The 19,864-nt window shown below is 38.7% G+C and overlaps 1 protein-coding gene and 1 pseudogene across 3 annotated transcripts in view; both read right to left on the minus strand.

Annotated features, from left to right (window-relative positions):
• CLGN (calmegin) overlaps positions 1-5,353 on the minus strand; it is an 80,233-nt gene extending 74,880 nt beyond the window's left edge. For 2 of the 3 annotated variants that reach the window (XM_037830707.1, XM_037830705.1), the window contains exon 1: positions 5,251-5,353. The gene's annotated coding sequence lies outside the window, so the exon portion shown is untranslated. Of the gene's footprint in view, positions 1-5,166 lie in introns of all 3 variants that reach the window. The other variant, XM_037830706.1, reaches the window with a different exon arrangement.
• LOC119530489 lies at positions 5,270-13,007 on the minus strand (annotated as a pseudogene).
• Positions 13,008-19,864: the final 6,857 nt, after the last annotated feature.

A 19,864-nucleotide genomic window follows, 5' to 3' on the forward strand; every position in this document is an offset into this window, starting at 1 on the left:
GGGGGACAGAGTGAGGAAGTGGCAAAGGCTCTGGAGGTTTGGGCAACAAAGTTCTACAAAGAATCCCAAGAAGTCTGCATCAGATATGATAAAAGTGAGAAATCACTGAAGGTCTAAGATCAGTGAAATGACAGAACAAAAAGCCTGGATATCATAATGTACTAATTATAGAAAGAGTGAACTATCTATGTACTGAGTTTTTAAAACCATAGCTACACACTAAAATTAAAATTGACTAGCACCATTTTCAAAATAATATGTTCATATAAACATTACGATGATGCATTTACTTATTTATTTAGGATTTATCTACTTCTGCCTAGTTCCAAAACATTGAGGCAACTTGCAAAACACAAAACACAAAAATAAAAGTTCACTGACAGCTGGAACTGTCTCTGTCATTTCTGTATTCACAGTGCCTACTAGGTACAGCATAAATAGGAGCATATATATATTTACAGAATGAATGAAAGATTGACAGAAAAAAAAAAAAAAGAGTTAAGGAAGGACATGCAGATGTTACCAAGCAACCAATTAGGATGAGTTTGTTGTTGCAGCAGCATTGCAACAGTAAACTTAGCAGAAGGGTTTTTAGGTAATTAGGGCAAAACCAGTCCATTTTCATTGTCTTTAAAATCTACAAGATCCTTGGTAGGGGTGGGGGAATTTAACTCCTAGGAAAACTTAAGGAATGGATCCTTACATAATAGATGCCTTTAAATATGGTTTCAGAAGACAGAAATAATGATATTGATGTTTCTAACACTAGCCTTTTAAAGTTTAGGGTATATTGTTAAAACTTAAAACAGTAAAATTATTTCTGCCGGGAAAGGAGATAATGATTCAGAAAGTTTTAAGTTTTGTGATCTAATTTACTACAGGGGAGTACATCATATTTTGAAATTCTGTTCCATGTCTCTGAAGAAACATTTTCTTATTTTTAGTTTTTTAAACCAAATCTTGCTATAAGTGTGCTACATTTTCGTAACTATTCATAATTGACTTCAGTAAAAAAGATAGTAAATAGAAAAATCTCATTAAAAAGTTTTGTGTCACCTTACCATGAAAAAAAAAAAAGACAATTTTTCACCAAAATCGGAGGGCAGTGTTCAAATTATCTGGTTATTTGGCACACAGAAAATTCATTTTGGAGGCTCATGAATGAGGTGGACAGGCAGAGGTGAGGCAGCCTTCTTCCAAAGAAGTAACAAGAGTCAATTTGTAATGCAGCTGCTTTCTCACAGGAGCAACTAACATGTTTCAGAATTAGTAGAATCAGGGATTTATTAATTTCTTGATGGCTAATATTTCTCCCAAGAAATTCAGGAGTGGTCAGCCAGTAGATAGTAAAATTCATCATTCACTATAATTCATTCAACAAACATTTATGACTGTCAATTATATGCCAGGCATTATGTTAGTCACTGTGTTTACAGTAATCAGCAATACAGGCATAGCCCTAATCCCAAAGAGTTTAGAGTCTAGGATGGAAGCCAGATGGTAAACAAATAACCCAGGTATAATACATAAACTATAATAAGTTTAGTGACAAAAAAAGTAAAGAAAGTTGTGACTGACATTAATTGGGAAACTGAATTTACATCGTGGGGAGGGATCAGGAAAATCTCTTTAAGAAAGTCATTTAAAGTGAGATGTGAAGGATAGAAGGGATTGATCTCCCTAGGCCAAGGTTATAAACAACGAAAGGGAGAGAGTGGAGCAAGAGTAATTACTGCTGTTTTTGAGTACTTGCTATGTTTTGAGTATATTAATTCCAATCTATACAACATCCTATGGCAGAGGTATTAGTATCTCAGTTTATATATAAAGAATGGGAGACTCAAGAAGATAAGTAACTTAAGCCATAGACTACACAGCTACTAGGTAGAAGAGACAGTACTCAAAGTTAGGTCTCACTTCAAGCTCTACATTGCTTTCATTAAGCCTCTAAATTCAGGAGGTTTGAGTATTTTATCCTCACAAAAGAGCATTAAAATTCTAGGCCTAGGAAAAATAGTACATGGTTAATTACTTTCTTGCTATGTTCCACCTTTTAGATATACACTCCAATTTGTGTGGGTTTTATATTTTAAAGCTGTGCATTTTAAAAATGTGCATCTAAATTGTATTTTATAGTATAAATTATACACACACACACACAAAATGCCTACACTAACTGTTAATACTTCTAACTTCCTATGGTAGGCCAAAAAATGGCCTCCCCAATCCCTGGATCCTGTGAATGTTACCTCACATAGAAAAAGGAGCTCTGCCAATGGAATTAAGACTGCTAATCTGCAAACCTTAACATAGGGAACATATTCTGGATTTACAGGTAGGCCCGGTAGAACAGCACGGGCCCTTAAAAGTGGAAGAGAAAGGCAGGATGGTCAGTCAGAGAGAGATGCAACAGAAGAAGAGGAAGGGCAGTTTGAAGAATGAGAGGGACCTCCCCCACCCCTGCAGGCCCTGAAGATGGAAGAAGAGGACCAGAAGCCAAGGAATGTGGGTGGCTTCTAGAAGCTGAGCCCACCCTCAGCTGCCAGGCAACAAAGAAACAGGGACCTTGGTCCTATATTTGCAAGAAACTGGTCTTCAACAACCTGAATGAGCAAGAAAGCAGATTCCCTCTCCCAAGAACATCGAATAAGGAATGCCTCCCTGCCGACACCTTGATTTTAGTCCAGTGACACCGATGTCAGACTTGACCTACAGAACTGTGAGATAATAAAACTGTACTGCCTTAAACTGCTAAATTTGTGGTGATCTTGTTATGGCATCAATAGAAAACTAAATAACTAACTAAATAACTCTGTTATTCTTGAATTCTGGCTTGTTTCCATATCTTTGAAACTGTTTCTAACAACAAATTCTTAGCTAATAAATGCAAACGCATTTTTCAGGACTTCAGTTTCCTGCTACCCCTGAACTTGCCGACCATGTACGCCTCCTTCTTGGAACCCCTCTCCTCCCTTAGTTTCCAGTGTACTTGTTCCTGACTCTTGATTTCCTTCCTTTTGCATGTTCTTAGTCTTCTTCATAGGCACTTTCTCTAATCATTTTGTAAATGTTGCTGTTCGTTAGGGTTCTGTCTCAAGATTCTTACATTACATATTCTCCCTGGTTGACTGATTATACTCCTGGCTTCTACCTTTAAGCTAGCTAAGGACTCCCAAATCTTATCTACAACTCAGAAGTCAGTTTTTAAGTGATCTAGCTTCATGGATATCCCAATGCCTCCATTAATTTGAACTTTTTCCTCTCCAAACCTGCTTCTCTGTTCCCATTAACTGCACCGCTCATCAACCAAATCAGCCAGTTACTCTGTAATCATTATAAGACTATTTTCTTACTAATCCCCTAACATCATTGGTAACTAAATCCACTTGGGTATTTCTTGAATGTCATCTTGTTTCTATCCCCATGGAAAAGCCTTAATTTAGGAACCATCATTTATGAAAAGGATTAGGAAAATCTCATTCCAGTCTTGCCTATCTCCAAATTCATCCTCTCCCTTCTGGTTAGCATGATTTTTCTAAAAAACAAATCTTAATTTACCACTCATTTATAAAAATGATCAACAGTTCTGTATAGTTCTCAGCATATATTCTACCCTTTCTAAGCTTCATTTCTTTTTTTCACTCTCTAACACTCTATTTAACACATTCATGCTTTTGTATATGCTATTTCCTGTAACTGAAGTGTCGTTCTGCTGTTACTCAGTTTTAATGGCTGACTCCAGGACTCGACCAAACATTGATATGCCTCACCTAAATTTAAAGTTTTAGTTATTATGTGGCTTCAGGTACTGAACTATAGAATTATGCATTAAAAAATACACTGAATTTGGCACCATCACACCAAGATTCTAGTTTTATTATTAAAAGGGCAAATGATTAAAACTTCTCTGGGGCTTTTTTTCTCACTTATTAAGTGAAAGAGTTGAACTAGATGAACTCAAAAAAAAAAAAAAGTTGACAATTCGAGTTTTCTAATTAAGAATGCTAAAACTTATCAGGTACTGAAAACAGGTAGTAAGACTGATTTAAAGTACTATCTGATTTCTACAGATCCATCAACCTACTTACATCATTTACACACAATAATTAACCTTATCAACTAGATAAATAAAACGAAGATATAGAAAATTTTGTTCTAAGGATTGGGGCAGGTCTAGATGTGACTGGAAGATCAAACCGATTAGAAGTGAAGGCAAAACTGCAAACTGAAAAGTCAAACTTACGATTAACAAAAGGAGGGCTGTCTAGCATGATCACATGAAAAATTTAAAAGCAAGCAAAACCGTAAGCCTACAATCAAGATTTTGCGGGCTCTTCTGCAACAAAAAGTTTCAATATAAATTAACCCTCTCCTATTTGCGGCTTTTTCCAAAGGCCATTGATTTACCTTCTCTCTCTCTCCATCCTAAACTTGGATGCCTTTTGCTTTTAAATCCCAAGCAAATGCCTCCTCGTTGCTCGGGCAGATGCTATAAATAAGATCAGTTAAAGTGTCTGAATGATAGTAAACAGGCTCTAAGCGATAATGAGTCTCTGTGAGTCTCTAATAATTAGGGCTTCATTGGATTCAACTCAATCCTCTTGCTCCCTCCCCAGCGACGCACACTGGGCTCCAGGCAGCTCATCCAGTTCTGAAGGTTGGGTCCCTTCGCCTTTACAGAAGCGGAGATTGCGTAAGCTGAGCCTATGTTGTTTTGTTTGAGTTTTTGTGCGGAGGAGCCGGTGGAGTGAGCAGCGCCCGGAAGCCCCCCGGGCCCCCGGAGACCCCTAGGGAGCGCGCACAGGGGCTCGAGCTTGGAACGGGGCTGAAATGGTAACCGCTGGAATAACGGACTCGGTTCCCGGCGGCCCCTTCCGCCCGCAGGGGGAGGCCGGGCGGGGGAGGACACCTGGCCTAACCCGCGCCAGCCCTAGCGCACCAAGTGGACACGGCAGTTCCGCACGACCCAACAGACCCCAGGTGGCGTCAACTCCCGCCGCCCGGGGCCGGCCTTCGTCTCCACGAGGCCGGGAGAGTCCACCCAAGAGCCTCGCTCGCTGCAGCCTCTAAGCCGAGCTCGGGAACTCTACGTCCACCCCCTCCCCAGCCCCAACCTGTTTAGCCTTTCGGGTCGCTAAAGAAGTGGGTGCGGCCCAGGAGCCTCACCCGGGGGGAAGCAGCAACGACTCCGACTCCTCACACCATCCCGAGCGCAAAGGGCAACTGGAAGGTGACCTCCTGCTCACGCACCTGTCCTGCGGGTCTGTTTTCAGCAGTGGCAGCTCAGATGTCCGAGTCGCTGCCACTTGGTCCCCGCGTCTCGCCAAACCGACCCCGCCTGCGGCCGCCGAGCAGCGAATGCTAACGGCGCATGCGCGTGCGCCTGCCGGCAGGGAGGAGGCGGCGGCCGGACGCTCGTGCCGCGCGCACCTGCAGCCGGGGGCTCAACCGCCGCGGAGGGCGCCGCCGGCCTCAAAGAGCGCCTTCCCGGGCTCCGGCCAAGCCGCGTCCGCTCCTCTGGGTCAATCAATCGTGAAGAGAACCGGACTCCAGGGTTGCCGTAGAAGGGATTCATCGTTATTGGTCCAAAGACATTTTCTCCCCGGAGCGTCCGCTCTCCCTGCAACAATGCAGTTGTACCTTCTACTGCAAAATTATTGTTTCCTGAATTTTGTGTACATCACATTTTTGAACAGCGTCCAAATATAGGTGCAGCAAGATTAATGGCCTATGCTTTTCCTAGAGTTTTACATGTTAGGAGTAAGGGAAGTTTCATAGTGGTCAGCAGGGCAACTTCTTATTTCCTATCTTGGTCTATGTATAAACGTAATATATAATAAATGCAATGAATATATCATTAAAGAGTAATCAACACAGGTCGATTATATAATCTATGAATAATATATAGTTTTTTTTTCTTTCTGACAGTACTAATAAGGATTGCTAACATTTATTGTGTTTACTCTATGCTATGGGTTTTATATTATCTCGTTTAATCTTCAAAACAACCCAGGTGAAGAAGCTGAACATAGTAACTTGTCTAAGCGTACACAACCAAAGAATGGTGGAAACAGGGCTCAAATCCAGCTCTGTCTCTCAGAGCCTGTAGTTTTAACTAGTACACTAAACATGCAGCTTAAACGTGGTATTGAATCACAAGCTTCTTTGCGCGATAGATGTCGGATTTTACAGCTTTTACGATTTAAATCTTACAGTAAACTTTGAATTTGAATTTAGTATAATCACAATTTAAATTTTATTGCAAAAGTATTTAATTAATAAGGTTGAGACCTTTCTTAAAGAGTCTCAGATTAAGGAATAGTTTTCCATGCACACAATATGATTATGTTAAAATAATTGAACATTTTTACATTGCTCAATAATAAATTCATAATTCCTAAACGGTCAATGGGGTCACTCCCTGGAGCTGTTTGGATAGCGTTTACTTGTTAGTTTGCATGGTGTTTAACTGATTGTTAGAAAAGAGACAAATTTGATTTGAGCTACTTTCTATCTCTTAATTTCTCTTCATTCAAATCTTTCCAATTCTATTAGTCAAGATGGTTCTGTAGCTTATAATACACTTGATTTGCTCAATGAGAATTTATGAAAGATTCATTCAAAAATAGTTTGTAGTGAAGAAGCTGAAAACAAAAAAATTAAGAATAGGGAGATTTTTGCTAGGTTTAGCATTATCTTGGTCACTCAGCATTCAAAACCTTGACATCTAAAAGCAGATACCATAAAATGGGTTGGCTTTTAATAAGGGAAATATATTAGCTGAAAACCTTACAGTTTTGAGAAAAATGTCCAAATCAGGGTATAATCAGGTGATGCTTTCTTCCTGAAGACTGGCTGCCAACAATCCTTGGTTCCGTCTGCCACATGGCAAAGCACATGGTATTGTCTGCTGGTCTCTCCCTTCTGTTCTAGGTTTCATTGATTTCAGCTCCTTGTTTTTGTGGTTTTCCTCTCTATGTATTCATTCTGTTTATAAAGGACTCCAGTAAGAGGCCACACCTTAATTGGGCCATGCCTTAACTGAAGTAACCTTATCAAAAGTCCTACTTAATATAGGTTTATACTGTAATAATGGATTTGCTTTAAGAACATGATTTTCTGGGGTACATACAGTTCCAAACCACCAAAACATCTTTGACTGTCTGGCTTCTACATCCTGTGCCTCCATAAATTAAACTCTATCTCTGTAAAATCTCTCAGGAGGTTCCTCTCCTTTCAGTACCACTGCCACGTCTGTAGTTAAGATTCTCACTGCTTTAGATACTGTTGCCAATAGTTGCCTAACTGGCCACCCTCTACTTCAGAGGTTACCATTTACGCTTTATAGTTTAATACTCAGAAAGCTCATTCAAAAGTTTCCAATGACTGCTCATTACCTACAGAATCAAGTTTAATTCCTTACCCAGGAATTCAGTACCCTACCTACATCTCCAGATTTTTTTTGCCACTTATTGAAATGATGGTTGAAAATGATTTTTTTTTAAATTTTATTTTAAAAAATTTTATTTTAAAAAGATAATTTTCATCAGCTTAATATTCTTCTGGATATAATTTAAGAGAATGACCTGAAAATGAGACCAGAGTTATGACTCCCTGAGAATGATGTGGTATTTAGAAATATAAGGTGAGGAGTCCTGGAAGGTAAAGCCAAACAGCAGGGTTGGGAAGTGCTTTGGCATACCAGAGCTATGGACAGATTTGGGGAGAGTCCAAGATGACCTAAGCTAGAATGGAGGGACTGGGGTCATCAGAAAGCTGGAAAAACATTAAAAGCAGGAAAAGATCATGCTACCTAATGGAACAGAGCAGTGTCCTGTTGGAAGCATATTTTGTTATCAAAATAATGGCTTATTTTATTGGATGAACTTATAGGTGCAAGGTGCTGTATATAATGGATCCACAGATATTATCCTTATTTTACTTATGAAGAAATAGGCCAAGAGAAATTATGTAGTTTGCTCAAGCTTTCACAGATATTAAAGTGTGGAATGGGAAAAGCCTATGCTCTTTCCACAACACTTTGCCTCCTAAAATATAACAGAATGTAGAAAATGTCTCTGAGCCAGGTTTTAAAGAGTTAGGTGAAGCTTTAACCCAAATCTAATGAGTAGACCCAGAGCTTAGACAAAAAAAAAAAATTGTTTAAAATAGTTTTACAGTCACATTTATTTACAAATGTAATAAAAATGATGGCATAGAAAAGAATAAGAAAAAGGAAACAATTACCTCATTTTCTGGTTGCTTAATTTTTATTTCAAGATACACATTTATATCTTTGGCAAATAATTTTATCTATCCCTAATTTTTTTGTGTGTGATTTTTCCTTATTGCTTTGAAAAGAATACAAAACAATGATAAATAATATTAGTAATAATGGTCATTTTTGTTTAGCTCCTGGTGTTAACCAGAATTCTTCTGGTTAAAGCATATGGTTGGCAGAAAGTGCCCATGCTACAGTTTCTATTTTTATCTTGAATCCCCAGGAAATTTCTGAAAAGATATTAAATTGATGGAATAAACACACAAATTTGTTGAAAAATCAAAAGTGTATAAGAGGAAGGAATTAAAGAGGATTAGATTAAAGAAGAGGATAGCCTAAGATGTCAGAAGAAAATATTTTACTGAAGGTGGAAGATGCAAAGAATGCTTAAAAGTAATGCACGCCACTGGTGACAAATAATGGTTCAGAAAGGGACTACGAGAAACAAGAGGAAGATCCACCCCTCAAAATTCTGTTCCTTATCCATTTCAGCCAAGGAGCAGCAACAGGAGAAACTGCCTCCAACTGGAGGAGTGTGGATTGTGAGATCTCAGGTTGGAAAGCCTTGACCTGGGTAGCATCTGCCCCCCCTCCCCCCAGAAGACTGGCTATGCTGAACAGGCACTCCACCTAACAGCATATCCCGAAACACCTCCTTCCCTGCAGATATCTGGTGTACAAACCACAGCAACGTGCCCCACCCCTCTAGTTAGTGTGTTCTTTTTGTACTTTAGATTGTCTGCTGAAGTGTTTGTCTTCCGTATCTGTCTAACATTCATAGGTTTGACTTAAGGGAATGTTGTGACTGGTTTGATCCTGTATCCAGACCACTAAAACTTTCTCCACATCAGCCATAAGGCTGTTTCACTTTTTTGTTGATGTGTTCACTGGAGTAGCACTTTTAATTTCCTTCAAGAACCTTCCCTTTGCTCTCACAACTTGGCTAACTGGAGCAAGAGAGGCCAAGTTTTTGGCCTACCTCGGTTTTCGGCCTGCCTTCCTCACTAAGCTTGATCATTTCTAGCTTTTGATTTAAAGTGAGTGACTTGCAACTCCTCCTTTCACTTGAACACATAGAGGCCACTGTAGGGTTATTAACTGCCCCAATTTCAATATTATTGTGTTTCAGGGACTAGAGAGGCCTAAGAAAAGGGAGAGAGATGGGGGAAAGGCCAAGCCATGGAGCAGCCAAACACACACAACATTTATCAATTACATTCATTATCTTATATGGGTGTGGTCCGTGGCACTCTGAAACAATTACAATAGTAACATCAACAATTACTGATTACAGATCATCATAACAGATAAAATGATAATGAAAAAGTTTGAAATACTGTGAGAATTGTCAAAATGTGACACAGAGGCACAAAGTGAACACATGCTGTTGGAAAAATGGTGCCAAAGACTTGCTTGATGCAGGGTTGCCACAAACCTCCAATTTGTAAGAAACACAATATCTGTGAGGTACGATAAAGTGAAGTGCAATCAAATGAGGTATCCCTGTATAAAAAAATAACAATCTGAAATGAAAATTCAATGTGGTCACAGTAAGGAAAGTGTTAGGGGTTGCCAAGATTGAAGGTTCCCAGAAGCGTACTAAGGTTTTTTTTTTGCCTTGTTTCGTGGAATATATATTATTAGATATTGATTCATTTTGGTATTGTATGAAAAATATGAGCTTAAGTTCATTTTTAAAATAGTTTAAATATTTTAGGAATTTATGGAAGAAGAGAAATAGAGTGTATAATTTTCAAACCCTCATGGAGGGAGGAGAAGGAACAAAGAAAATTCCAGTAAAATGCAGGAAAGGGGATGTCAGAGCAGCCATCTCCAATAAGAAGGATGTGATTAATGGATCCCTGTGCTGGTTTGGATGTATTATGTCTCCCAAAATGCCTTTATCTTTGATGCAATCTTGTGGAAGCAGATGTATTAGTGTTGATTAGGTTGGAACCTTTGGATTAGGTTGTTTCTATGGAGATATGACCCACTCAACTGTAGGTGATAACTCTGATTAGATATTATCTATGGAGGCATGGCCCCATCCATTCAGCATGGGCCTTGATTAGTTCACCGTAGTCTTATAAAAGCTCAGTCAGGAGCTTACTACTAGTTGCAACTTAGAGAGACAGTTGGAAGACAGATGTCGAAAGCAGACTTTTGCTCCAGAGAAGCTAAGAGAGGACAGACGCCCCAAGAGCAACATTTTGAAGAATGCACAGGAACTGAGAGGAGCTGGAACTCAACCCGGGATCAGCAGATGCCAGCCATGTGCCTTTGCAGCTAACAGAGGTTTTCCTGGATGCCATTGGTCTTCCTTTGATGAAGGTACCCTATTGTTAATGCTTTACCTTGGACAATTAATGGCCTTAAGACTGTAACTTTGTAACCAAACAAATCCCCTTTATAAAAGCCAATCCATTTCTGGTGTTTTGCAACATGACAGCATTAGCAAATTGGAACAATGCCAGAGTGAAGCTTTGAACATAACACTTAGCAGGAAGATTTGAATAAAAGGCAGAAACTGACTAGAATTCTTCAAGCAAGCTGCTGTTAAAATCCTGGATAACAAACCTCTGTCTCAGTAAATACTTAATCTGCTTTTAATTGACCGAATAAAAGAAAGAGACCCATCCCCTTTTTTCCCTCAGTAAAAGAATGAAGTCTTAAATGTCGAGGTTTTAAAAGGTCACAATATTATTTCATAAAAAAACACCTAAGCCAATAACGGAATAGCATTTCTGTGAAAAAATAATAGGAGCCTATCATTATTGTTTTTTACTGTTTCTCTTCCTTTTTGATTTTCCTTTTGTTCCCCAGAGCTAGAACTTCCAGAGCCTTCTCGCTGAGATGCCATCTTTTTGTATGCAATTTCAAAGAGCTTCAGTGATGTCTGCTGAAAAGAGAATGCTGCCTGACTTGTTTTCTCCTCTTTCACTATCTTTTTGAGCCTGGAGCTCCCTCATCTTGGAAATCTCTTCTTTTAGCTTGTTGCACACTCATGTGCTGGCAATTGATTCTAAATTCTTCCATCTTGGTTTCTGTGTCATGAGTGATTCCTTCAGCCAATATTAACTGCTTCGACTCATTCCTTCTTTCTCTGGTCTTCCTCAGCATAGTTCTCTGCATTTTAAACCATATTTTCAATATCATCTTTGCGTAACCCACAGGAAGATCAGATCACCGTCTGGGGCTCATGTCCTGTGCCCTTATCTTTGGCAGAAACAAGAACAATCCCATTGGCATTAATATCAAATGTAGCTTCAATCTGAGGGACTCCATGAGGGGCTGAGAGAATTCCAATCAAGGTAAATTGTCCAAGAAGTTTGTTTTCTCTAGCCATCTCTCTCTCACCTTGACACACTTTAATCTCCACTTGAGTCTGTCCACCAGCAGCTGTAGAGAATACCTGGCTCTTCTTGGTTGGAATAGTGGTGTTCCTGTTAATAAGTTTAGTAAAGACACCTACCAGAGTCTCAATACCCAGAGACAGGAGTGACATCCAGGAGAAACACATCTGTGACATCACCAGCCAACATACCTCCCCGGATGGCAGCTCCAGTGGCCACAGCCTCATCAGTATTGACAGCTTTTCTTGGGGCTTGGCCAAAAAGATCCTGCACTGTCTGCTGAACCTTGGGCATCCTAGTCATGCGACCTACAAGAATCACTTCCATTTTTCTCTTGCTGACTTCTGCATCTTGCATGGCTTTTTGGCATGGGGCAATATTTCTCCTGATTAGATCAATGACAGTCACCTCAAACTGAGCCTGGGTGAGCTTCATGTTCAAATGCTTAGGTCCAGAAGTGTCCATTGTAAGATATGGCAGGTTGATGTCACTCTGTACAGATGAAGAGAGTTCACACTTGGCCTTCTCAGCAGCTTCCCACACCCTCTGAAGCACCATATTGTCTTTGGTCAAATCAACCCCTGTCTCTTTCATGAGCTCCTTCACGGTGTGTTGTAGCAAGGCCTGGTCCAAGTCTTCACCACCTAGGAAAGTATTTCCATTGGTGAATTTTACCCCAAATGCTCCTTTCTGAATTTCCAGAATAGAAACATCAAAGGTTCTACCACTTAAATCATATACAGCAATGATTTTTATCTTCTGATTTGTCTAGACTGTAGGCCAGAGCAGCAGCTGTGGGTTCATTAATCACTCAAAGAACATTTAGTCCAGATATCTGACCTATATCCTTAGTGGCCTGTCTCTGAGAGTCATGGAAATAAGCTGAGACTGTGATCACAGAATTTTTTGCTGTATGCCCCAAGTAATTTTCTGCAGTCTCCTTCATCTTCTCAACACAGATGCTCCAATTTGACTTGGAGAATAGAGTTTTCCATGAGCTTCAACCAAGGCACCAACATTGGAGGCACGGACAATTTTAAAGGGAACATTTTAAATATCTTTCTATACTTCAGGGTCATCATATCATTGGCCAATAAGATGCTTGATGGCATAGAATGTGTTGCTTGGGTTAGTGACAGCTTGTTGTTTGGCTGGCATGCCAACCAGATGCTCACCATCTTCTCTAAAAGCCACAGTTGAAGGGATAGTTCTGGCACCTTCAGCATACTCCAGCACCTTTGCTTGTTTACTTTCCATAATTGCCACACAGGAGTTGGTAGTACCCAAATCAATACCAACAACTTCTCCTTTGATTGATTCTGATGCACAGTCCCATCTTGAAATAATTCTAAAAGCCTTGTGACTAAGGCCATACCAGCCATCCTGGTGGCCGGTGGTCGTGGAAGTCTGGGAGGCTGCAGTGCTGACAGGACAGGCAGCTGTGGCTCAGCTGGCACTTGTCACGAAGGCTAGACCATAGGAATACAGACAAGGCAGCAAAAGGTACTCAGACTGCCTATTCCTGAGTTTTAACTGTTATTGCTAAATTCTGAGATGCTGTGTTCTTTGTGTATAACCTGGTAGTTCCCTGGAACATTGGGTATCTGTGTGACACCTAAGACTAAGAGTTAGAGTTTTGCTGCTCTGAAAGTCAGCATTACTCCATACAGCAATTGTTAAAGAAGTTTAAAAAGAGATCAGACTTCAGTTAGAGACATGAACAAAATGGACTTGGTTAGGACTAAGGTAAATCAGAATACTGGATAAAGGATGATATTATCTGTATTTTAAAACTTAAACTTCTGTATGAAACCAAAGGAAGGTGTTTATTTGGTCCAAAATAGAATTTTTTTGTAGTATACTATCTAATTTAACTGTCTGGTCGGTTTATTTAAAAAATCTAATTACATGGAACCTAGAATACAGAATAAAATCTCATTATTCTGTACAGGTTAATGTAATACCTGGATACAGCCTGGAGTATTTTGGGCAGAAAATAAAAAAGTATTTGCAAAGTCCCTTGATGGACTGGGGAAAATGTGGAAATATTAAAGTTTCCCACCCAGGGAATTCCTGATATTCTTTCAAGCATTAAGAACTCCCAGTTTAATAAGCCAAGCCCTCAATCTTGAGGCTTGCCCTTAAGAAACCTATTTCTGCAATGGTGAAGCTAAGCCTGGTTGTAATTACGCCTAAATGTCACCCCCAGAGCACATCTTTTGTTGCTTAGATGCAGCCTCTCTCTTTCAGTTAACTCTGCAAATAAATTCATTACCCTCCCCGCTATGTGGGACATGACTCCCAGAAATGAGTCTGGCCCTGGCATCATGGGATTGAGAATGTTTTCTCAACCAAAAGAGGGGAAAGAAATGGAACCAAATAAAGTTTCCATGGCTAAGAGATTTCAAATAGAGTCGAAAGGTCATTCTGGAGGTTACTCTTACTCGAGCTTTAGCCAGATACTGGAAATTGCCACAGTTTCCCAAACCCCAACCATCAGTATTCCTAAAAACCCTAGGGAGTGCCTGGGGTACATCTAAGTTTCCATAAAAGTTTTTCTTAGTAAGTTTATTTTTTTCAGAAACTTAAGGCCTCCAGATTGATCTTATGCCAGATAAGCCCTGAAACTTAAAAGTACCAGTCTCTCCAAGAACATCAACCAGTTTCATTCCTCTATCCCATAAGGTCAACACCCCTTTTCAGCATGAAGAACCTAAAATGGTCATTGCTCAGATATCCCTGAAGATTGAGAAAATGATGAAATGAGAGGGAGGAGGTGTAACCGAGAAATTAAGATTTAACAAATGACTGTGACTACTCAGTCATTATATAGATATTTCTTTTTAGTGTCTAGTGTTTTAGAATAGCCACAAGGAAATACCTGAACTTGTTGAACTGCAATCCAGTAGCCCTGACTTTTTATAATCATTGTATAACTCTTCAGCCAAAAAAAAAAGAGGTGGTTGTCCATTTTTGTATGGATCTACTTATGGATGTTTTGTTCTGTTCAACTGATCGATCTCTCTCTATATATATCTGATAATACTACACTGCCTTGTTAACCTACCACTATTGTAAGTCTTAAAATTGGGTAGAGGAAAATGCTAGTGGTCAATAAGGGGGGCTGGCAAGGGGTATGGGATGTTTGGGGTTTTCTTGTTTCTTTTTATATCTTTTTCTGGGGTAATGATCATGGTGATGAATGCACAACTATGTGATGATACTGTGAACCATTGATTGTATATGTTGGATGGATTGTATGGTGTGTGAATATATCTCAATAAAATTACATAAAAAAAGAAGACAGAGCAAATATAATTTATCTTAGAAATTTGAAGACGGCTGTGGCAGTTTGAAACTGTTATGGACCCCAGAAGAGCCATAAACTTTTAATCTACTCCTGTTGGGTGGAACCTTTTGATTGACTGTTTCCATGGAGATGTGACTCACCCAACTCTAGGTGAGACCTCTGATTATATTATTTCCATGGAGGCATCACCCCGCCCATTCAGGGTGAGTCTTAATTAGGTCACTGGAGTCCTTTAAAGAGAAGCTGACAGCAGTATTTTGGAGCAAGACATTTCAGAGAGAAGCTAAGAGTAAACACAGACCCAGATGCTTAGAGATGCTGGGAGATGCAGACACCTTAAATATACCTTAAATACAGTTATCAAGTTCAAGCAATTTGACATTGATATAAAGCTTATCATATACATTCCAGTTTTTTCATATATCCGAATAATGTCCTTTTGGGTCTTTTCTCCTCCATTATTAGTTCCAGTCCAGAATCATGGATTGCATTTAATTGTCACTGTAGCTTTAGTCACTGTTTCTTTTTTTAAAAATTGTGGAAATGTATATAGAACGCTTCCATTTCAATCACTCTTTCAAGCACATCCATTCACAATGTTGCACTACCTTCAGGACCATCCATTACCAGCACATTCCCATCACCCCAAACAGAAATCCTGTACCCATTAACTCCCCATTCCCTCACCCCTCTGCCCCTGGTAATCTCTACTTCCTGTCTCTATGAATTTGTATATTCTCTTTATTTCACATCAGTGAGATCATACAATATTTGTCCTTTTATGTCTGGTTTATTTCACTCAAAAGATGTCTTCAGGGTTCACCCATGTTGTTGCATGTATCAGAATTTTATTCCTTTATGTGGTTGAACAATATTTCATAGTATGTATATGCAATATTTTGTTTATTTATTCATCCATTGATGGACACTTGGGTTGCTTCTACTTTTTGGCTAATGTGAATAATGCTGCTATGATCATTGGTGTATAGATATCTGTCTGAGCCCCTGCTTTCAATTCTTTGGGGTATATACCTAGAAGTGGGATTGCTGGGTCATAAGGTAGTTCTGTTTCAATTTTTGAGGAACTGCCAGACTTTTCCACAGCAGTTCAACCATTTTACATTCCCACCAACAATTTTAAGTTCCTTATTTGCCCACATACTCTATGGCACCTGCTATTTTCATTTTTTAAAAAAATAATAGCCAATTTAGTGGGTGTGAGGTGGTATATCATTGTGGTTTTGATTTTTATTTCCCTAGTGTCTAGTGATGTTGAGTAGCTTTTTATGTGCTTAGTGGTCATTTATGTATCTTCTTTGGAGAAATGTCTATTCAAATTCTTTGCCCATTTTTAAATTGGGTTGTCTTTTTACCGCTGAGTGGTAAGAGTTCTTTATACAGTCTGGATTTTAAACCCTTATCAGATATAGTTTCCAAATATTTTCTCCCATTCTGTTGATGGTCTTTTCACTTTCTTGATAATGTCCTTTGATGCACAAAACTTTTTAATTTTGGTGGTGTCCAGTTTATATACTTTTTCTTTTATTTCTCATGCTTTTGGTGTAAAATCTAAGAAACCATTGGAGAAAAAGTAATTTTAACATATATGACAAAGAAAAAGACAAATAACTTACTGAAAAGAAATTGGCAGAAAATATGAACATATGGAAAAATTCCAATCTTCTGTGTAATTGATGGAAAGCAAACTAAAACTACAATGAGATTCTATTTTTCATTTATTTAGACCAGCAACAATTTCAAAGCTCTGTTATAGCAAGTGAAGTTAGGGTTTGGAAAAAATGCTACTGTTAAATGCTGCTCTTGGGAATATAAGTTGGTATAGCCACTTTGGAAGCCATTTGGCAGTATCTATTAAAAGAAAAAAGGTTCATATACTATGATTCAGCAAAACTCCTGAGGCTTAGACTAGAGAAAGACGTGCACATACACTCAAGTCCTTGAAATACTGTTTTATCATTAAATAAACAACAAACAAACCTGTTTTAATAATAATGGATCAATTTATCCATTAGGAGAGGAAATGCTAAATAAATTATACTCTATTCATATTTCAGAATATTGTGCTAAAGTTAAAAAGAAAGAATTGGATCCATTTTGATGATACAAAATAATCTTTAAGACACAATGCTGAGTAAAAAATCAAGTAGATTCATCCAAAGACTTAAAAAAAAAAACACTCCAAAATAATGCCATATTAATGTGAATGCATAGAAAAAGACATGCACATATTCACATCAAACTGAAAGGAGAAATGATTTCTTAGAAAAGGAATAGGATTTTAGTTGGTTGTCTAGTGGAAATTTTGCCTTATTTATAATAGTTTATTATTTTTTAATGATAAGATAGTATTTATGTAGTAAATCTACAATTAAAATAATAGCTTTAAAATTGTTATAATATAATGTTGGCTCTTTGAACTAGATTTCCTGTTTTTATTTTTTGGTAGTTTTTTTTTTTTTTTTTTTGGCTTTTATAAAGGGGGTTTATTTGGTTACACAGTTACAGTTTTAAGGTCATGAAGTGTCCAAGGTAACACATCAATAATCGGGTAACTTCACTGGAGGATGGCCAATGGCGTCCAGAAAAACTGTGTTAGCTGGGAAGGCACATGGCTGGCGTCTGCTCCAAAGTTCTGGTTTCAAAATGGCTTTCTCCCAGAATGTTCCTCTCTAGGCTGCAGTTCCTCAAAAATGTCACTCTCAGTTGCTCTTGAGATGTTTGTCCTCTTGTAGCTTCTCTGGAGCAAGAATGTGTTTTCAACGGCTGCCTTCAAACTGTCTCTCATCTTCAGCTCCTCTCTCAGGTCCTGGGCATTTTTCAGAGTGTCCCTCTTGGCTGTAGCAAGCTTGCTCCTTCTGTCTGAGCTTATATAGTGCTCCAGTAAACTAATCAAGGCCCATGCTGAATGGGAGGGGCCACATCTCTATGGAAATGATCCAATCAGAGTTATCACCTACAGTTGGGTGGGGCGCATTTCCATGGAAACACTCAATCAAGGAATCATAATCCAATCAACACTAATATGTCTGCCCACACAAGATTTTTGGTAGATTTTAACAATTATAAATAGGTGTTGAATTCTATTGAATTTTTTTTTCACCATATGTTGAGATTATTAATAGATTTCCTTACTTTGAAAGTCACGCATTCGGAGAAAAAAGTCAACTTATTAATGGTGGATTATTCCATTATTTTATTTCTTAATTCTGTTTACCAAGCATTTAGTATTTTCACATACAAATCCATGATTGAGATAGTCTATAATCTCTTTTGCTAGAATCTGATATGAGAATTACTACATATGAATTAGGAAGTTTTTAATATTTCCCCCATGCACTGGAGTAATTTCTATCTTGTGGGAATTTTATATTCTATTGTCCCTTGAAATTTAGAAAGAATTCCCTAGTGAAACTTTATGGGCATTGGCTTTTTGGTGACATTGATTCATTGAATTTTTCTCCATTACTTTAATTATTTACTTATACAGGTTTTCCACTTGCTGTTGTGTACGTTATTATATCTTTTTCCAGGAAAGCATCCATTTCAATGAGCTATTCAAACTTATTAGATAGAGTTCTGTGTCTATGGGAAGGCTGGGATCCCTTGAGAAGAGACCCTGTATCATATCACCAATCAACCTAGGACTCATCACAAGCTTCAGAAGAGAATTTCATGTTAATTTTTTTTCTTCCCATTTTTTCCCCTGATACCTTACATAAAAGCACAGGTGTGGCTAAGAGTTCAGGTTTCAGATGGGAGTATAACTGAACTGGTATCAACCTGCAGTGATACGGGAGTTGGGATGCTGTGTTTCCTTTCTTTGCGGGATGTAAATTTTTCATCGGGGCAAAAGACAAGGTATTATGCTTGGGGAACAAAGGGAGTGAAACATGCTAGATAGTTTCCATTTGCCCCAACCTCCTCCACTTTGTGACCCAGGAAGCTTACTATTATGGATGGCATTAATGGTTTCTGTTTGGGTTCAGCCAATGAGACGCACTGGCAGGAACTGGAGAAGGATGAGGCTTTTCACTAGGCTATCTCACTAGGTGTAAGTAAGTACAACACTGCCGTCTGCAGTTCTTATAGGAGGTGGGATAAAAGACTTATTTATACTGATAGCTTCTCAGGTAATGGGCATATTGAGATAAAAGAAAACTTTAAGGAAGAACTTTTCACCAAAAAGCTTTAAGGAAGACATTTTCACTTTTTATTTTAGGTCCTATTTTACTCTTATTACCTGTCTTAAAGTTAGCCTCTGCTTTTGCCCTTTCTTGTTTGAGACTATTGTCAGAATGGGCCAAGAACTACTAATACCTCTAGTCTTCAAGTTTTAGCTCAGAAGGTGAACTACATAGCCAGTAACCTGACCCATTGAGGTGAAAATTTGTTAAAACTTAAAGATCCTGATATATGGTTCTTATTCTCAGCTTATGGAGTACCTATTTATCTATTTAAATGCATATGTTAATGGAAATGCAGAATGAGAAGACTCAGGTGCTTTCATTTACTTCTTACTGGAATTATCATCAAACACCCCCTCCCACCTCCATCCTTACCGGGTTCCAAACTAGATGATGCCCCGCTCCCTCCTTCCCAGTCCCACTGGCCACCCTAGATCTTGGGTTATTGTTCTCTGTGTAAAGCTGGATATTTACTGAGCTTTGGTTCTTTTATAAAGACTTGTATATACTAAAAAAGAAAGTGTTAGGACAGAACAGGAACAGACCTAGGGTCTACCGGTCTACCACACACCCACCCCCACCCCCTCCAACTGCCTCCCTAGTTGCAAGTTCTGGAACCATTTTCTCAGCCATGCCTTGCTTCTGGGACCAGCTAACAACTTTTTTTTTTTTTTTTTTTTTTTTGGTGGTCAGCTTCTCATTGTCAACCAACCAT

The sequence above is a fragment of the Choloepus didactylus genome, chromosome 3 (genome assembly GCF_015220235.1).
Source record: "Choloepus didactylus isolate mChoDid1 chromosome 3, mChoDid1.pri, whole genome shotgun sequence".
NCBI classification, from domain to species: Eukaryota; Metazoa; Chordata; class Mammalia; order Pilosa; family Megalonychidae; genus Choloepus; species Choloepus didactylus.